Source organism: Myotis yumanensis, unplaced genomic scaffold, assembly GCF_028538775.1.
Source record: "Myotis yumanensis isolate MYYU_CA2020_CCGP unplaced genomic scaffold, mMyoYum1.0.hap1 SCAF_8, whole genome shotgun sequence".
Taxonomy (NCBI): domain Eukaryota; kingdom Metazoa; phylum Chordata; class Mammalia; order Chiroptera; family Vespertilionidae; genus Myotis; species Myotis yumanensis.
In genome coordinates this window covers 74,667,198-74,688,119 of record NW_027223759.1, presented here as the reverse complement: position 1 = coordinate 74,688,119, position 20,922 = coordinate 74,667,198, and positions in this window count along the sequence as shown.

Here is a 20,922-nt window from a genome sequence, read left to right as displayed (position 1 = left end):
CATGATGCCTCAGCTTTGATAATTTGTTGTAATGGCTCACAGAACTCAGGGAAACCTAATACCAGTTTATTATAAAGGATACAGCTGGGAACAGCCCCCATGGAAGAGATGCATAGGGCAAGGTATGTGCAGAGGCGCTCAGAGCTCTCATCCCACTCTGGATGTGCCAATTGCTCGCCCTGGGCATGGCACCTTCCCAGCTCCTTGTTTTGTTCACCAGCACGGATGCTCTTCGATCCCCGTGGTTTAGGGTTTTTAATGAGGTTCCATTACTTGGGCACCATTGATCAAATCATTGGCCTTTGGTGAATAACTCAATCCCTGGCCCCCTCTCCCCTCCCTAAGGGTCCGGGAGTGTGGCTGAAAGTTCTGAACATTTATCACTTGGCTCTTCCTGTGGCAACCAGCCCCATGGAAGAATTGCCTCATTAGCATACCCTTGGGCATAGGCTTAATATGAATAACCAAAGGCGCTCCTCTCACCCCTGTCACTTAGGAAATTCCAAGCGTTTTAGGAGTCTGTGCCTGGAACCAGGGACAGAGACCAGAGATACTATTACTTTTATTATATCAGTGTGACAGCCATCCAGGCAGCATTGTGGACTCTGTGGCTGTGGGTCCCTGGTTCACAGGTGGAGGAATCTGTTACCTGCAGTCATCAGAGAAGGACCGGAGGTGCTTGGACCTTGGCACCAAATGCATCGGAGGTTTAAGTGTGGGCTCAGGGCAAGCAGGCAGGGGTAGGTGGTGGCTCTCTCTAACTTGGGTAATGATGTTGTTCAAACTGGGACGCTTAAGAGCGAAGGAGGAACACCTGTTAACAATTACTCAGGACACTGGTTTAAAGGAGCCTGCTCCTGGCAAATCACATGTGTGGTCGTTCTCAGTGGAATCCTCTTATCAGAACCACAGTGTCTTAGAGCTAGGGTTTGGGGTGGGGGTGCAGTAAAGAATTCTGGCTGCTGGGTCTCATCCACACGGGCAGAGGAGGAAGGAGGTATCTGAAATTAGATACCATTGTCTCTACCTTTATATGTTTACTAGAGGCTCAGTGCATGAATTCATGCACCAGTGGTGTCCCTCAGCCTGGCCTGAGGGATTGGGCCAAAACTGGCTCTCTGATATCCCCCCAAGGGATCCCAGACTGTGAGAGGGTGCAGGCCAGGCTGAGGGACCCCACTGGTGCACAATTGGGCCTGGGGAGGGACACGGGAGGTTGACCAGCTGGAGAGGGACTGCGGGAGGGCTCCAGGGTGTGTCCAGCCTATCTCACTCAGTCCTGATTGGCCAGACCCCAGCAGCGAGCTAACCTACTGGTCAAAGTGTCTGCCCCCTGGTGGTCAGTGCATGTCAGAGCCAGCAGTTGAGCAGCCTTAACATATCATTAGCATATTACTACCGGATGACCAGCCATTTAGCATATATTAGGCTTTTATTATATAGGATTATTGTTTTTACTTTATCATAACTTTTAAAACCATGGTAGATATTTATGGCAAATAGCCCTGGCCAGTGTGGCTCAGTTGGTTGGAGCGGCGTCCCATATACCAAAAGGTTGTGGGCTAAATCCCTGGCCAGGGCATGTATGAAAGGCAATCAATCAATGTTCTCTCTCACATCAGTGTTTCTCTGTCTCTCTCCCTCCCCCTCTCTCTAAAATGAAAAAGTATATCCTTGGGTGAGGATTTAAAAATTATATATATATTTATAGCAAGTAAAGCAAACAGCTGGTAGTTTCTCTCTGATCACTTTATAGTCTCAGCTTCAGAAGTCCTCAATGTCAGTAGCCTGGTGGGTGCCCGTCCATGGCCTTGGGCTGAATCCTGCGAGCTGAGAGGGCCCTCTTCAGGCAGCCAAGGCAGGGGAAGGCCTTTGGAAGAGGTTTCTTGCTGTGGAAGATTCTCTTATACTGGGGCCAAGGGAGCCCCTGAAGGACTCTGAACCATGCTCAGACGTGTGCTGGGACTAACAGGGCCACGGTATGGCCCAGGGGAGATGAGGAGCAGGTAGCCAGGCCATTTGGCTGTGGGAATAGAGAGAGGGGACACGTGACAAAGGGGGTGAGGAGTTTCTTTTTCTTATGGGGTTTGTTGGCCGTTACCTTTACTTGATACACCAACTACCCGAGGTGTCCCCTTGGTTTGCTCACGCAGCCCGCGGATGGGTTGGCAGCAGCTGCTTGCACATTCTCTCTGCAGGGTCTGTGGTGGAGTCCTGGCTCAGCAGGACCCACGCTCATTCACTAGTGACAAATGGCTGTGGGAAGGGAGTGGCAGCCTGTGTGTGATGTTCCTGCCCAGCTGCCACGAAGGTGGAAGGGCAAGGCCCAGGCAGCTCGTGATACTGTAAGAACCAAGGCAGCAGCACTGGGGATAAAAGCATAAGCTTTGGAGCGGGAAATATCTGGGGCCAAACCCCAGCTTTACCACCTGTGTGGTCTGGGACCCGTCCATAAATTCTGACCTCAGGCTTCTGCACCTGTGAAGTGGGAGGGATTAAGCCTGCCTTACACCAGCCCTCCCATAATGACAGAAGGGAATATACACAGAAGCTGGTACATTAAATCCTCAAAAGGTTTGGAACAAAATAAACATCTAAATATCTTAAAAGAGAGGGGAGGGGGTAGGGAAGAGAGGATACACAGAGCACATAGCACAGTGCCTGGCACAGTGGGAGGAGGTTTTTGCTGTGTCATAGCATTATGTCACGGGCCCGTCCTCAGGCTGTGAAGCAGGATGGTTTTCGAGAGGAGCCTGTCAGGTTACTGAAGGCCCGGCAGCCAGTGGGCAGCTGGGGATGGTTCCTGGCTAATGCTAACTTCCCTCCTCTCCTTCTTTCTTATCCCCAGGCTGGCCATTGCTCTGTTTTTCACTCTTTGGCCCCTGCCATATGATCTGTGATATGCATTTTAATGAGACATCACCCAGGGCAGTGCCTGGTTGCGAGGCTTGCATTTCATATTTGTCCAGCTGTCAATCCATTAGGCCTGACATTGATGGGCATTCACTATGCCTCCCACCTAGGCCGTGGCTTGTTATGATCCAGGCATTGGTACCTAAAGGGGCACCGTGTTTATAGCATTGCATCTGTGTCCTGCCTTAACCTTGAAGTGATGGCTTTAACTTATTTTGTTAACCCAGTGGGGAACAGCCTGCTGATTCTTACATCCCTTCCCCACCCAGTTCCATCTCTCTGCAAATGATACTTCTTTGTCTCCAGGGAAGAACTCTGTCATCTCCATTAGCTCACACCCTGATTGGAAACACTGCCTGGGGTGATGGCATGCTATCTGGGAGTAGAATATGCCCGCAGTTTCCAGTCTGTTTTTCCTGAAGCAATTATTTGTGCTTGGGATTGGGGAGAGGAGGAACCCCATGAAATAGCTATCTTTTTCCTCGGGAAGGAGGGGTGTCAGCCTTGTTAATATTAAGTCACTTACTGTAGCATCTTGCATGATCTTCTCTGGTGTTCAGCAACTCTTTCTAGCTCCCGAATTCTGATATATTAAATCAGGGCCCTTGTTAGACTTGCACATTTACATGCTGTGATTTTCTGGGACAGTGTTTGGTGGCCCAGGTGTAGCTAAGAGGGAAGATGGAGGGAGTGGACAACACTTTCTCTAGTGACTTCTCCCTGATCATTGTTTTTAAGATAATGTGTTGATATGATGGTGAAGACTGTTGAAAACACCTTTGGGAAGCAGTGTGAGAGAGGCAATGAAAACATCAGTGGGCAGATGGTCAGATGAGCATAAAAGTTCACCCACAGGGGACAGCATTTTCACGTGCTAGGTCACCCCACCAAACAAGGGTGCCGACATGACCTGCCCCTGGTTCATGCTTTCTGCCTACACCTTCAGGTGCCTGTTTTCAAAGTGGTCTCTTACCCATGTGCTTTTCAAAGAATTGAGACACAGTAAGATTTTTTTTCTTTACTCTCACAGCAACTTGACTTACACCTGACATTTTGTATAATCTCCATGTGCTGTAGAGTCTAAATTCAATAGGGTAAGAGAGGAAAGTCCCAGGAGCTGGGTGAGGTGGCAGATTCAGCTTTGAGTATTGACAGTATGCTGTGGTGGTCTGTGCCCGTGGCCCACCAAGTTTGGGGATAATTTATTATGCAGCCATAGATAACTAATGTCTATTGAATAAGAAGAGGGTTTTCAGTCTCAACCACACACTGTGCTCAGAAACAGCATCCCTACACCCTGTCCTAGCCCAAGTTGGCAATCCCAATTCCCTCCTCCTTCAAGGTGGGCTCCCCTTGGCAGTCGGGTAGGTAGTGGTTGTGCTCGATCAGTCAGGATAGGGTAGGTTATGCTGTAGTAACAAACATCTGCTAAATTTCAATGGTGTAAAATAATAAAGGTTCATTTCCGTACTTGTTCATGCTGCGTGCTCTGTGTAGATCACAGAGGTGGCTCCATCTATAATAATAAAAGTGTAATATGCTAATTAGGCCAGACGTCCTTCCTTCCGGACAAAGCTGCAGTGGATGGGGGCCGAGGCCCTTGCACAGATTTTGTGCATCAGGCCTCTAGTTATATTATAAGTAATCAGGACTCCAAGCTGACTGAGCAGCCACCATCTAGAAAGTTGCTGGTCCCCATGTCAGAGGGGAAGAGTTCTATAGGGTCTTGCAGCGGTAATTAAATGCTTCAGCTGAGATGTGTAGACATAAGAATGTCCAAACCTGTAGCGGGTTTTTATAAATAGGTATTTGAACCAAGCAGAGGGTACACCTGGAATCAGGATCTCAACAGACTGAGAAAAATGCTTCTGAGAATGACAGTTTGCAGTTTCCTTTATGCATTTGAGATAAAGGAGGGAATGTAAGGAAGATCACCTGAAGGTGGGGGAAAGAAAAGGGGATCTGATTACAGGATAGTTAAGATGATGGGCTCTCATAATTCGGAAAGAGGTCTGAAAGGGAACATTTCAAAGGTGTTTCCTAAAAATCACAGAAAGGATGGACAGAGCTTGCTTCAGGTAAGGACAAGTTTATTAGTACAGAAGTTATAGGCCCTGGGTGTGTCTACTCACCATGACCTGCCCAGTTAGGAATTTATGACCAGATCATTCTGTGAGGTTCCTTTCCATAGAATTCCTTTTTTTATCCACAGAAGTGAAGGGGGTCAGAATATGTCACCCCAAAATATGCTACATTGGCATAAGGATTGTTTTGAGCTAAGGCAACTGAGAAACAGCAGGCAGAGGAGGGACTGTCTGCCTTCTCCCTTTCTGCCTGGAAGCCTGGCATGCATTGCTCTGAGCAGAAATGTGAAGTCGTTTCCTTTCCCCTCCCCTCTCCTGTACCAGAAAGAGAACAACTTTTAATCATAAGAAACGACTTATCACTAGAGATGGCATTGAGTTTTCATAACAACCTTACCATTATCTACCGTTAACTCCCTGCATATCTTTACCTTTCTACCACTTACCCACCCCTCGAAGCTCAGATCCCTTTGCCTTTGTCTTGTCACTTCTCCACAGTTTCTTTGTTAAAGTGATATATAAGCTCTCAAGCCTAACTACTTCTTTGGGTTTTCAGTTCTTTTCTGTGAAGCTCTTGGGAGAGACGGGTGTGTGAATGCAAAATAAACCTTCACTCCTGTTCATCTGTCTTTTGTCAGCTTACTTCACAGGTCTCCATCACCGGACGTAAGAGGGTAGAGAACAAGTATGTTTACATCTCTGCAGTAGTGGCACACAGCATGCTATTGTCTAGAGCTAGTCACACGGCCACACCTTGCACCCAGAAGTTTTACTAAGTGTTTATTACATGTCGAGCCTGTGACAGCTGCTGGATATAAATTGTCTCCTCTATATTCCTAACAACATTATGAGATTCATGACTATTACCATCTCTCCCATGTTGCAGAGCGGGAAACTGAGGTTCACAGAGGTTAAGTAACCTGAAGGTAGGACAGTAAGTGGTGGGACCTGAATTAAAACCCCAGAATCCATGTTTGGAGCCTAAGCTCCCACCACCCTAATTCACTGCCTCTCTGATCTGAGTTGGAACCAACAGAACCACCAAAGATAATATACAAACACTGAACCTCAAGAGAAATATGCAGCATCTTGGTATCTTATCTCCCAGGAAACTCTTTGGTTTCTATGCAAATTTTTTAAATTTCTACTCAGATGTCTTCCACCTTCACATATCAAGTGGTAAGGGGAGTGTGGTGGGTGCTGGTATGGCTGTTATCAAATGCAGAGAATATTTTGTGTTGCTAAAGTGAAACAACGCTGACATATAACTTTTATCAAGGGCTTACTGTGTTCCAGGCTTATTCTAAGTCCATTACATTTATTTAACCCTCATAACACATCTATGAGGTATAGGTACCATTATTATCCACATTTTACAGATGGGGAAATGGAGGCTCAGAGAAGCTGGGAAAGTTGCCTAGAGGCACATGACTGGTAGGGGGAGGAGCCAGCAAACCTTTTGGGAAGGTATAGATGGGATTGAAGAGTGATTGGATTTTATTTTCTTGCCCAAACCTGTAACATGGTATTAGGTGATGTTTTAAGGAAGAGTATCAGCTCTCTCATTAGATGTGCTTCCTAGTCTTTTAATTTAGAGCTTATGGCAGCAGTAAAAGGGAAAAGGGGGAATTTGGAGACATGGAGGGAAATGGCCACTGCAAACTCAAAGTGGTTCTGAAGAAAGGACATCCAGGTTAGTGCTAAGAGATGGAATGTTGTACACATCAGTTGTCAATGAATGTTTTTAAAAACTTAAAAACATTTGGTTCTCCTAAGTGTCTGAAATGGCCTGTTTCCTATTTTATTTATTTTACTTTGCATTACCTATTAGGAAAGGGTTTACTGGGCACTGAACAGCTACCTCACTGACTAGATATCCTAAATTCTGGTTTGGTGGCTTTGGAGTCGATGAGATTGATTGTTTATTGAATGCTATATCGTCTCAAAATTGAAGAAAACTTGAAAGCACATTACAAAGAACTCTTTTTCTGGACCAGTGAGGATAAGTCCCATCGCCCCCGAATACTTTAGTTTGTTTTCTTCTATGAACAAAGCGATTCCCCTGCATCAGAGCTCACGCTGTGGGGCCTCTGAACTAACGGCACTGGTATCTCCTGATGACTGGTTAGAGGTGTGAATGCCTGACTCCCCCCCAGACCTCCCGAATCAAACACTCTGGGATGAGGTCCCGCTATCTGTATCTTAAAAGTCTTCTAGATGATTCTGATTGCATGACTTTTTTTTTTTTAGTCTATCCTATATTACCTCACCACAACCATAGAAATCAGGAAATTAATGCCTTACTACCATCTACTCCTCACAGTCCATTTACATTCTGCTAATTCCCCCAATTTTCATGTTCTTTATAGCAAAGAGACAACACCCAGACTCTTCTATTGCATTTATTTGTCATGTTCCTTTAAGATATCCTTCAACTGGGAACAGTAGCTGGATCCTGGATTTTCATAACCTTGATGCTTTTGAAGATGACAGGCCAGTTATTTGGTAGCATGTTTCTCCATTTGCATTTGTTTGATGTTTCCTCATGAGTAGATTCAGGTTATAGACCCTTGTCAGAAATATCACAGGTGTGCTGCTCAGTTCTTCTTGTTGCATCTCATTAGTTGGTACACAATTTCAGTTTTTCCTGTATTTGATAGTGTTTACTTCAGTTACTTGATTAAGGTGATGTCCATCAGACTTCACTGTAAAATTGCTTTTTTCCCCTCTTTGTAATTAATAAGGATTTTGTGGAGAAAAACTTTGAGATTATGTAAATATACTGTTCCTTATCAAGCTTTCCATTTACTTATTTGTTTGTTCTTCTACCCATCCACCCGCCCACCTATTCATCTGTCCATCCATAAGGGTATGGTACCCAGCACTTCCTATTTTAGTAAATGGGTGATTTTATTATCATTATTGTAATGCTCAGATGATCTCAGTTTCAAGGTTGCTTCTGTGTCCTTTTGACAAGTCCCTATCATTTGTTGAGTGTTCCATTTTTTCTGGTGCAAAATGATATTCCAGGATCATCTTAAAGTTTTCTCTGTCCCACCCCTAGAATCAGCCATTTCGCTAAAGAGCTGTAATTGCTTTTCCTTTTTACTTTTTTTTAGTAGAAGAATGGTATTTAGAAATCAGGATCTGAGTACTAGGTGTGCTCATTGCTCCCAGGTGTCACTGCTTCCATTCCAGACCCACTCAGCGGACAGAGCTAGGGTGTTGTGTGTGTCTGTGTGTGTGTGTACACATTTGGATCTTTATTTGTTTCAGTATTTATCACTATGCATCGAATACCATGATTTCCATTGGTAGCTCCAATTCTAGTTAAAAACCACAGAGCTTGCTCTAGTTTTTTCTCTTTTCATATTTGTAGCTCCTTGCTCTGATGGTGAGAAATCAGATTCCCCCAGTCTTTTCTGTCTGAAGTATTTATTTGATCAACTTCCCTGTCTGAACAACCAGTTTCCCCTCTCCACTGCTGCCTGCTCCCCGCATGGACCCTTTTCTGCCTTCCCTGCCTGGGCTCTGACACCTGTGCTGGCTTGTCCAGATGCCCCTCACCCAACTCAGGCTTTGAGACCTCATGTGGGCTCCTCTCCTCCACAGATGGCCTTCCTACCCTCCTCAGACTCTGACACCTGGTGCTGGGCTGCCCTTCACACGCACCCTTGGACAACTTCTTCACCCAGCTGTGGCTGTAATACCCACACAGTTGCCCTCCTGTCCTACTCATGCTTTGAAATCATATGCTGAGCTGGCCTGCCAATCTTACGTTATCTCTTGTGAATGCCTTCCTCGCCACACTTAGGCCCCACCAGGCCATCTTGGACTGTTTCCCTCTGTCCTCTCCCCCAACAAGGGACGCTTTCTCACCATGGTAAGGCGCCAAAACCCCACTCTGGGCCACTGCAAAGTCCTCCTGGGCTTTTGGATTGCATGGTTCAGGAGAAATGGGAAGGGGAAGAAGAGGAAAATACACTGAGGTTTTAATACACTTTAAATATTTTTAAATTGATTTCAGAGAGGAAGGGAGAAGAAGAGAGAGATAGAAACACCAGTGATGAGAGAGAATCATTGATTGGATGCCTCCTGCACGCCCCCCACTGGGGATTGAGCCTGCAACCCGGGCCTATGCCCTGACCAGGAATCGAAATGTGACCTCCTGGTTTATAGGCTGAAGCTCAACTGCTGAGCCACACTGGCTGGGCTTAATATACTTTAAAAATCAACTTATTTACCTACCATGCTGGTATGTTTACTTTTAGCATTTGTTTAGGCAGGGTGCAAAGGCATTTCTATTGTATCAGGAAGCTATGAACCATATACCATCCTAAAATAATAATGTCTTTATTATGTGTATCAGGTTCACAGAGGCTTTCCAAGTGGTTTTTCTGCTCATGATTTGGCTAATATGGCAGGATGGGAAGATTTCATTGTTTTGTTTCTCTGAGAGTCCTTGATTTTTAAATCTGTACAATATTGTTATTCTTGCTATTTTTATTATTTATGTCCTAACTGGAACATATCTGTGTGTTTCCTGCATGCACCTTGCCTTCACCAGTCTCACTAATGACTCTGACTGGTGTCATGACTTCTCCCTTCTCTGGCACTCAGGTCTGAGGTCTGGGTCTCCACTTCACAGGAAGTGGCTTGGTGTACTTCACATTTGGCATATAGCTTTCTGGGAACACATATTTGCTTTCCTGAGAGTTTATAATTGCCTTCTTTTTTTTCTTATTGCCTGGAGGAACATAGGCCTTCTTCACCATATACCCCTTCTCATTCAGCTTTTAAAACCAACCCCTTGCTGCCCAGCCGGTGTGGTCAGTGGTTGAGCATCGACCTATGAACCAGGATTCCCAGTTTGATTCCCAGTCAGGGCACCTGCCCAGGTTGGGGACTCCATCCCCTGCTGGAGGATGTACAGGAGGCCGTTGATCATGTTTCTCTTTCATTGATGTTTCTATCACTCTATCCCTCTCCCTTCCTCTCTGAAATCAATACAAAATATATTTAAAAAAACAACAAAAGAAACCAACCACTTGTTGAATTCCCTGACTTTCTAGGCCTTCTGCACAGATGTCGGTCTGGGGTTTCTTCTGATGTATTTTAAGTTGAGTGGGCTGTTTCTAGGATCTTATATTTTACCCTATCTTTAATTATTTTTCCATGCTTTGTTTTAGGGAATTATACTCTCAATACATTTTCTAGAAAATATTTATGGAAGTTAAAGTTTCTAAGTTAAAGCATGTCTGAAAAATATCTTTTATTTTGCCCTTGAACTTGATGGATGGTTTGGCTCAGTGTGGAACGATATATTCAACATGTTTTTCCTTCTGAACTTGGAAAGCATTATTGACGAATAGCTATAAGATATTGTCAATTTAAAAAAATGTGTCCATTTCAGGTAAACTGTTTCCCCTTATTCTAGATTTTGCATTTAGATTTAATGTTCTTAAACACGGGGGGAGTTCTGGGGGCTTGACCTTTTCATCAGTTTTGGGAATTTTTTTTTATTTTTGTGATTAACTTATTCCTTGCATGTTTTTGGTTCTTTTTCTTGAACTTCTGCTGGATGTACGTGGCCCTCTTGGATCAATCCTCTCTTGTCTTCTCTCTTCTTCTCTTTCTTTTTCCAGCTTTACTGAGCTATAATTAACAAATAAAAATTATATATATTTAAGGTTACATAACATGATATTTTGCCATATGATAAAATGATTATCACAGTCAAGCTATTCAACACATAGTTACCTTTTACTTGATGTAGTGAGAACACTATTATTCTAGTGATTGGGCACCGATCCCAATCACTCAGCGCTGTCAGCGGGTACGAGCAGGGGCTGCCAGCCCCGATTGCCCCTGAGGGCTTCTCTACCTCCCCCTGTTCCTGAGGGGCGATAGGGGCAGCAGTTGCTGCTCGCACCCGCTGACAGCACCGGCCTCGCTCTCACCCGTTGCTGGCGCCGGCCCCAATCGCTTCGTGCTGTCAGGGGGTGCGAGTGGGGCTGGCACCATCAGCACACGGGAGTGGTGGCTACAGGAGTGAGGCTGCCAGCAGACAGAGGACCAGGGGCTGTGGTAAGAGGGGCAAGGAGGGGGCACGGAGGATGGGCTGAGACCTGCCCCTGTGCCCACCACAGCCTCGCAGCCCACAGTTCCTTTCAAGGTGCACGAATTCGTGCACTGGGCCCCTAGTGTCAAATAAGAGTGGTGAGAGTGGACAGCCTTGTGGTTTCTGTTCTTAGAGGAGCCTTTCACCATTGAGTATGATATTTGCTATGGATTTGTCATATACTATGTTGAGGTATATTCTTTCTATACTCAATCTGTTGAGAATTGTTATTACTAAATTGATCTCTTCACTTGTTATTAGTCTGTTCAGATTTTCTATGTTTTTGATGATTCAATTTTGGTAGGTTGTATATTTTTAGAAATTAATCTATTTTTTCTAGGCTGTCCAATTGATTGGTATATAACTTTCTATAGTAGTCTGTTATGATTTTTTTAATTTTTGTATAAGTTATAATGTCTTCTCTTTCATTTATGACTTTATTTAGCTGAGTTGTTTTTCTCTTTTTCTTAGTAAGTCTAGATAAAAGCTTGTCAATTTTGTTTATCTTTTTAACAAAATCCAACAACTCAGTTTCAGTGTTTTTTTTAGTTGTCTAGTTTCTAGTCCCTATTTTCTTTATTTCTGCTGTAATCTTTATTATTCCTCAGGCTAACTTTGGGCTTGGTATGTTCCCTGTCTAGTTTCTTGAGATATAAAGTTAAGTTGTTTATTTTGGATCTTTCTTTTTCCTTAATGTAGGCATTTATTGTTATAAGCTTTCCTCTTAGAAATACTTTTGCTTCATCCTGTAAGTTTTGGTAAGTTGTTTTTTCATTTTTATTTGTCTCAAGATACTTTATGGTTTCCCTTTTGATTTCTTCTTTGTTCCATGGGTTTTTAAAATTCACATAATTGTGAATTTTTCTCCTTGTTATTGATTTTTAGTTTCACAGCATTGAAAAAGATACTTGATATACTTTTAATCTTCTTAAATTTGTTAAGACTTGCTTTATAGCCCAACATATGATTTATATTGTAGAATGTTCTGTGTATGCTTGAGAAAAATGTTATTCTACTGTTGGGTGGAATGTTTTATGTATGTCTGTTAGGATCATTTAATCTTTAGTGTTATTTAAATACACTTATGTTTTGACTTATATCTGGGTATTTTATCTAATTTGAAAGTGGAGTGTCAAAATCCCCTACTATTATTCTAGTGCTATTTCTCCTTTTAGTCTGTTAATATTTGCTTTATATTTTTAGGGGCTCCAATATGAGTGTCTATATAGTTTATAATTCTTACATTTTCTTTGTGAATTGACTCCTTTATAGTAACTTTTGACTCTTGCGACTGATTTAGACTGGAAGTCTATTTTATATAATCTGTGTAGAATCAGCCTTGGGGCAAAATGCCATTGCTGCACAGTCTTCAATCACCACCTCCAGTTCTGTCCCCCATCTCACCCCAATTCTGCATCCCAGCTGACTTCACAGAGTTCTCCACGAAGAAAGGCTTCCCCCTCCACGGCAGCTTTCTGTGGTGCAGGCTGTGGGCAGTGCATTCTGCCGGAGTTCACCTGCTTGCCTTCTTTTATCTCTCAGAAATGTATTAGAAACTTTGGTCTACTGGTATTTTTTTCCTACAAGTCTCAGCACTTTGAGGACTACATTCTCTTTCTTATTCTTACTACAGTCTGTTTTGAGACTAGGAGGAGAAACGTGCATTCAGCCTGTCATTTTGAACTAGAAGAGATTTATTCATGTAATTTCATAGTTGGTAGAGTATTGCTTTAAGTTTCTCAACAGTATGTGGAAATTATCTATAATAATAAAAGTGTAATATGCTAATTAGACTGGATATCCTTCTGGACGACCTTCCAGACGAAGCTGGGGCTGCGAGGGAAGCCCGGGTCCAGGTTGCCAGAGGGAAGCCGGAGCCGGCAGCCGGGGGAAGGAAGGCCTACCCTTGCATGAATTTTGTGCATTGGGCCTCTAGTGTTTTATAAAAGCCTATGCATCCAAGGCACTGGCCAGGTAGCTCAGTTGGTTAGATCATTGTCCCAATAGGCCAAGGTTGTGGGTTGCAGGTTCGATCCCTGGTCAGGGCACATACAAGAATCAACCATTGAATGCATAACTAAGTGGAACAACAAATTGATCTCTCTCTCTCTCCCTCTCTCCCCACTCTCCCTTACTCACTCTAAAATCAATAATAAGAAAAAAAACCTATATATCTAAGAATATCTTTTGGTTGTTTCCACAGAAACAAGAATTCTTAGTTGGGTATAAAACTCTTGGCTCAAAATTCAAAACATGTTGCTCCATAGCCTATTTCAGAATAGAATTGGAGGCCAGCCTAAATGTTTTCCCTTCCAGGTAGCATGTGTTTCTGCTATAATACACGTGAGGTTTTTTTAAAAACATGTTTTTATTGATTTTTTGAGAGAGTGGAAAGGAGAGGGATAGAGAGATAGAAACATTGATGAAAGAAACATCATAAATCGGCTGCATCCTGCATGCTCCCTACTGGGGATTGAGCTTGTACCCTGACCAAAAATCAAACCAGTGACCTCTTGGTTCATGGGTCAATGCTCAACCACTGAGCAACAATGGCCAGTCAATACAGATGAGATTTTTAACCTCACTAATTATTCAAAATTTTTAGCATATCGAGACTAGGTGTGGATTTCTCCTTAAGTTATTTTCACGGGAATGCAATTATGTTCATCTCTATAAACCTGGCACATAGTGGGAACTCATTAATAACAAGTAGATTAAGGAAGAAACCATTCCAATTTGAATTCTCAGTTTCTATTCAGTTTAAGAATGTTTTCTTTGATTATGTCTTTGATATTCCTTTTTTTTCACAGTAATTCTGGTTTCTTTCTCATGATCTGTTACAATTCTTGCTCATTCCCTTTGCCATCGATTTGATTTTATAAATGCATTTCTATTTTGCTACCTCCACTGTGGGTTTAAATTCTCTTACTGCATTCTACTTTCCTCTTTTTATTTTCATCCCACTCCATTATTCTTGCACACAGTTTTCTGTCCTGTTCCACAAATCTATGTCTCTAGGTTTCCTAATGAGGATGCCAAGTTTTAATAATTTTATCTGGTTTTAGTAGTAAATAATTTTCATAGGTGCCTATTCCCCCACCCCCAAGTGTTTAGCGTGAATTTCCCTGTTCCATAGTGATTTCTCATTTTTACCCTCAGTTCCATATTCTGCCCACTTTGGTGTTGGTGACAGTTTCTCCAGACCATGTTGGTAAACGAGGGAGCAGACAGTGCAGGGGGAGGGCAAAAGATCTTCCACTTTTCTCAACTGCTTTATGTGGTATCAGCGGCCATTTGTTTAAAGCTGGGGTTCGCATTTTGTGTTGATGTTTTGAATCTTGGTTTTGGTTTCATTGTTGAGAACCTTGACATGAAGTGTGTCTTTTATGAAAATACGGGAAAGGCCATTTTCACTAGAAGTTCCATTTTTGTTATAATTTTGGTGATTTATGGTAGCCATACTGTTCCTGCCCTCAAATCTGGTGCCATCAGGGTTTCCTCTCTGGCACTTTTGCTGGGCTTGAGGTTGGATTCTCTCTTTCCTTCTCTACCAGACCCAGAACCAATAGGCACCTGGGTGCATTCTCACAGGGTTTCTGCTTTTCTCTGTCATGTCTTGATGTTTCACTTGAGGTTTCAGCTCTCAGGATTTAATATGGTATTGTGATCTCCCCCATTCCGAATTCCCCTATCTTCTCCCTAGCTGTTATTTAGGAGTTAGAGCCTTCAACTGAGTGCATAAATTGACCACTCATATTTACATTCATATTTATAGAAGCATTACTCACATAATAGCCCAATGATGGAAGCAACCCATGTGTCCATCAATGGATTAATGGATAAACAAAAATGTGGTATAGCTATTCAATGGGATATCATTCTCCCCTAAAAAGAAAGGAAATTCTGACACATGCTACAACATGGTTGAACCTTAGTCATTATTCTCAGTGAAACAATCCAGTCACCGAAGGACTAATAGTGTATGATCCCACTTATATGAGCCACCTAAAGTAGTCAAATTCATAAACAGAAAGTAGAATGTTGTTTGCCACGGGATGGGGGTTGAGAGAAATGCGGAATTATTATTTAATGGGCATAGAATTTCTGTTTAGGAAGATGAAAATGTCCTGGAGATGAATGATGGTGATGGTTGTACAACAATGTGAATGTACTTAATGTCACTGAACTAAGCATTTAAAAATGATTAAAATTATAGCTTTTGTTACATATGTATAGTTTACCCATTTTTAAAAAGAGAACACTATTTAGATTACGGAGAAAGTGCTATGGCCGCCTCACAAAGTGGTACTGATGCCTCAACGATCTGATTGGCACAGACCATGTTGGTAAACGAGGGAGCAGACAGTGCAGGGGGAGGGCAAAAGATCTTCCACTTTTCTCAACTGCTTTATGTGGTATCAGCGGCCATTTGTTTAAAGCTGGGGTTCGCATTTTGTGTTGATGTTTTGAATCTTGGTTTTGGTTTCATTGTTGAGAACCTTGACATGAAGTGTGTCTTTTATGAAACTATGGGAAAGGCCGTTTTCACTAGAAGTTCCATTTTTGTTATAATTTTGGTGATTTATGGTAGCCATACTATAATACTTGACCTTGAAATAATCTCTGGAAAAATCCAGGGCATAGGGCTATGAAGTATATTATGAAAAATCTAGAGTAGAGGGCTATGAAGTATAGAAAGGCTTTAGGAATTTCTCTTGTGTAAAGGAAACACCCTGAACTATACTCAGCCTTTTCCTGATTGGTATGAGGAGACCCAACATGGCTATTACTGATTTATGGGTTTTTTTCTGTGATGCACTGTGGGGAGATGTAGGTGAAAGAGAAGGCATACTCCTTGTATTGGAGAATCTTTTATGTCCTTGGGAGAACAGAATATACATAGTTAGAAGAAATCAGACCTAGCTGTAGGACCCTTGGTATGTGCTTAACTTCCCCAAATCTGCATATCCTCACCTGTAAAATGTGTATAGGGGATGGGGAATAACAATATCTTATATGGAAAATTGCTGTAAAGATGAACTGAGTGCCATACAGGTAAAAGGCCTATGTTTTGCACATAGTAGTTGCTAAAGTAGTGTGGTTTTTCTTTCCTTTAAAAATCAAAATTAGAAAATGAGAAGCAAGAACTCAAACTAAACATTCACTTTCAACGTGACTAGGGCATTTTACCCTTCCTCCTAAGAAGCAAATGTTCTGGAATGAAGAAGCCATAACTAAATCATTTGTGAGTGGATTTTGCCTATGTGGGCAGATTGCTGATTATCTCTAAATCCGTGGAGACACTAATATATTACACATGTGTGGGCTGTAATTTTCATTCAATTAATTCTGTCAACCTATGTTTTAAGAGCATAGTAGAGTACTTATTATCTAAGCTACATTTACCAAGTGCGTACACACACACACACACACACACACACACCCACAGTTTGCATGCTTTGTGAATTCACATACACACACGCACGCCACATAGCTTGTGTGCTTTGGCAATTCAAAGGCTCATATATATTTTTGTCACCATCTTTATCCTTCTGCCTTCCTTATATCATTTTTATATCTTGACTAGACATAAGCTGCTGTGATATTTGGGGGGTAAGAATTATAAACTGCCCAGGGAGGGAATTTGAATAATGCTTCTAATTTTTACTGTTCTCTTTAGACATTTCCCTTGGACTGAATGCCCTTCCACGTGTTTCCATATCATTGCGTGTATACATCTATTATTTCATGTCCAAATGTTATTTAATTACATATGGGTCTATTTCTCCCCATAGATTGTAAACTCCTTGAGATTAGGACTGTCTTATCACATTTATGCCATCCTGCACAATCCTGATCACGGCAGGCACTCAATAAGTGTTCATTGAGTTAAATTGAGCCCTTGCCACTACATTGAATTCATGATCTCAGTGTTCTTCCTTTTCGCCTGATGTTAAAGAGGTTTGCTACTATGCTATACAAACAGAGCTAAAGAGTTGAGTTTGAAGCAAATGACACAAGCAACCTTAGGTGGTTGGGGGGCTAGACTATTTCTTCATTAGTTGAAAATGCTACTTAGAACGCTCCAAATATTATTCAGATGGTGACATCATTTTTCTCAGACCCTCCAGAAGAGCTGTGAAGCCCTATAGGATAAAGGTCAGTCCCAAAGCACCTCGTCCTCAAGTCTGCCCCTTGTGACCAGTTTTATGGTGAGATTCTTGAGTCTTGACATGAGGGAGTTTCAAGATTGTTTGACTCCCTTTTTCTAGTTGGTCTCCTTCCAGAATAGAAGGGATTTGGCCAGGATGAGGATGAGCCCATGCTGGTGAGAGAATTAGGTGTGGTTTCTGAGAGCCTGGGCTGAGGTGGGCTGAGATTAGGCTCTTTTGTTTTTAGCAAAGAAGCTAAGACTGTAAAAAGCCACCAATAAGAAGGCACATTTTTATTGTTTCAGCACAAAGCAAATATTAAGCTCACAAAATTGAGCCAAAACAATTGAACCAGAAAAGACCCCAAACCAGAAAACCCCCAGCAATCTATGTTTTGAATTTGCAAAAGTAAGACATAATGGAGTGCAGTGTCAGCCGGGAAATAACTTGTTTCATCAACATCTGAAGTGAGAAGGGCCAGCAAAATCCAACTTTGCCAGGTGTGCGAGGAATTTACTGCTGAATTGTAGATAGGAACTCCCATAAATCCCGGCCTCCCAGCCTTTTCGACCTCACCTTGACTAAATAGACTCAACTCGGGGAAATAAGGCAGTTCCTTCTGAGAATGCAATTTAGGGGGAGAGCCTGCTATCCTAGAGACACGGAGTATTTACTGCACGCCATTGCACACACAATGAAATCACAATTGATCAAGGGGAAAAATTCTATCAACAACTGAAAGAGGCAGGAAAGGGTAAAGGTCAGACCGTAAGAGGTAATAGTCCTTTTTTGCCGGAGAATACTGGGATTTTATAAATGACAAATGAAAATTCCAGTGTTGTAATGTAGATGGCAAGAGGTGAACAGAGGGGTGTCTCCCAGAGCTCTGCACATAAGCTAGGAAAGTCAGCCCTACGTTGGTGAGCTCAGATATCTTCAGAGACATCTTACAAAACAGGACCCAAACCAGAAGAGCAGGGCGTGGGGGTGGCTGGAAGGATGGGTTGGCACGGCCAAAGAAGGACTTCTCTTAAGAGAAAGACCTGTTGTCAATAGGTTTAAGTAAGGGGGATTCAAAGATTCAGAATACGGTTGGTTTACCCCGGCTGTACGTGGGATAAAGACAGAGTATCCAGGGCCTGTAGCTATTCGGCCTCCGCCTCCTTGGACAAGTCTGCTCCGTCTCGGGAAGGGCTTTGTGGGGCCACACCCTGGTCTGGTGGGGTTGCAAGACAATGGCCCCCTGAGATGTCCATGTGTGTGGAGTCTCATTTATCTCATCCTGTCAGTCATCCAACCAGGATGTGTTAATCATTCCCCGTGCCTCATTACCCAGGATTAAAACATCCCTCACTTCGTCTTGGCTGCTATCTTCAATGTAAGTTTTAACACATTTAGCACAAATTACAAGTTTTTAAAATGTAGTTTCTTCTAAAAGCACTCCAAGATGTTCCCCCACATGAACATTAGTTGCCTTTGCCAAAAAATAATTAAGAAGGTGATCTGTTCACTTATTCTTTCATCAAACACATTGAGCTGCTGTGGTAGCCAGCCCATGTGAGAGAGGAGGGACGGATACTGAAGTAAAAGACAGAGAAGGACATAACCCAGTGTGGGAGGCGGGCAAGTGCAACAGAGTTTGATAAATATTCCGATGGAAGAGAGGAGATGATGCAGAGAGGAGATGATGCAGAGAGGAGGGCCATTCAGCTGAGACTGCTGGGAAGGCTTTCCGGAAGAGGTGATCTCTGAGCTGGTTTTGAGGGACAAGCAGGAGTTAGGCAGAGGTGGGAGGGAAGGATATGCCGAGAGAGCCATTCTCATTAATTTAACCAGGAATCACTGGTTACCGGGGATGTACCAGCCCCTGTTTCAGTCGCTGGAGAGACAGTAGCTGCCATCATGAAGCTTACATTCTAGTTGAGGGGTGGGGTCAGGGAGACAGCCAATAAATGTTTAATCAATAATGGGTGCAATTTTAGAGAAAGGTACTGTGGAGAAAATAAAATATGGACAGAGAATGACTAGGTAGGGTGGCAGGGGACAGCGGCTGGCACTTCAAGCTAGAAAAGATGGGAACTATTTCTCTGAAATGACCTCAGTCATGAAAAGAAGGCCTGGAGGCAGAGGATTCTAGGCATGGAAGTAGCAGGGGCATGTTTGGAAGGGGTGGGAGGCAGCCAGTGGGTCGTCATACAGTGGACATGGGTTGAGGGGGGGAAGGACAGGAGGGAGGGAGGAAGGGAAGGAAAGAGGAAATGAGGTCAAAAACAGGGGTCTGCTTAGCATGGGCCTGTGGGCCGAGGTCAGACCTAGGACTTTATTCTGAAGTTAATGGGGAACTTTGGAAGTTTAATAGGAAGAATGATAAGAGCTGACTTGTGCTTTATGAAGGTCACTATGGTTGCCACATGGAGAAAGGATTTGGGGGTCAAGAATGGAAGTAGACAGACCAGCTGGAAGGCTACACTGGGGCCCAGGCCATGTGGTGGTGGCTTGGACCAGGATTTGAGCAGTGAGGAGGAGAGACACGGGGGCCAGGCGCAGGAGAGTTCTGGAGCAGTGCCAGCGAAATGTGATGCCTGATGGACTATGCAGTAAATAAAGGCAGGAATCAGAAGTGACTCCTGGATTTTTGGCAAAAATACAAGCAAAAGCAGGAGGCAGGAAGGGCTGGTAAGTAGTCAATTTAGTGTACTGAGTAAGTTATTAACTTAAAATCAGAAAACCTCTTTAATCTCAACATTGTCACTTCCCAGCTGTGTGACCATGGACAAAGGACTTGTCCTCTCTGGGTCCTGATGACCTCAGGGTGGCCATTTATGTCTCAGGGTTATCTTAGGTGTTCAATATGCTCATCAGGTCAGCTTTAATGAGCCTGGCATGTAGTCAGTACCCAATTACTGGTAGCTCTTACTATTACAGGTTTAAAACTGCCTTGTGTTTTGTCCTCACAAAAGGCTTGTATATGAAACTACAAATATGCATAAATTCGACCCAGGTTTCCAAATTCTTTGTGTGGATAAGGGCTTCAGAGTTTATTGGAGAGCTCGGTTCTCTGGGACTGCTGGTCACTTATTAAGAGCATTCTATGCGTTTGTATTATCGAATAGTCGCCCTCATTCTTCCCATCCCCTCCCGCTCACATTTATTTCTTTGGTAGGTAGTGACTGGCCTTATCTGGAATTAAAACACTTGTTGAGCATTGAGCACTCACAGGCGAGTTCTTTTTTATCAGCTAGGAAGAGAACGCCCGTGCTGGGCACACCTCAGCCCTCCTGAATGCGAAGGCTAATTCACGAAGAGAATCGGCCATTTCCCCTTTTTCTATTCATGGTTAACACTCCGGTGTGGGGTGAATTTCCCGCCAAAATATAAGATGGCGCGGGCAATTATTTAGGTTTCCCGCGCAAAATCAGGGATTTTTATGATACCTATTACCCCAATGGGTATGAAACGGTTCGCATACGCAGGTAGGTATCTTTGTGAACGGCAAACAAACAAATATTTGGTAATACGCAGTTACAATCGGCCCGAGTTTACACGTTTCCTGCACTCCACCGCAAATCTATATGAACCGAGTTAAGACGGCTCCCGCGGAGTACGCGCAATTCACGCGAGCCGACTTAACTCGTTTCCCCCACTCCAAGTG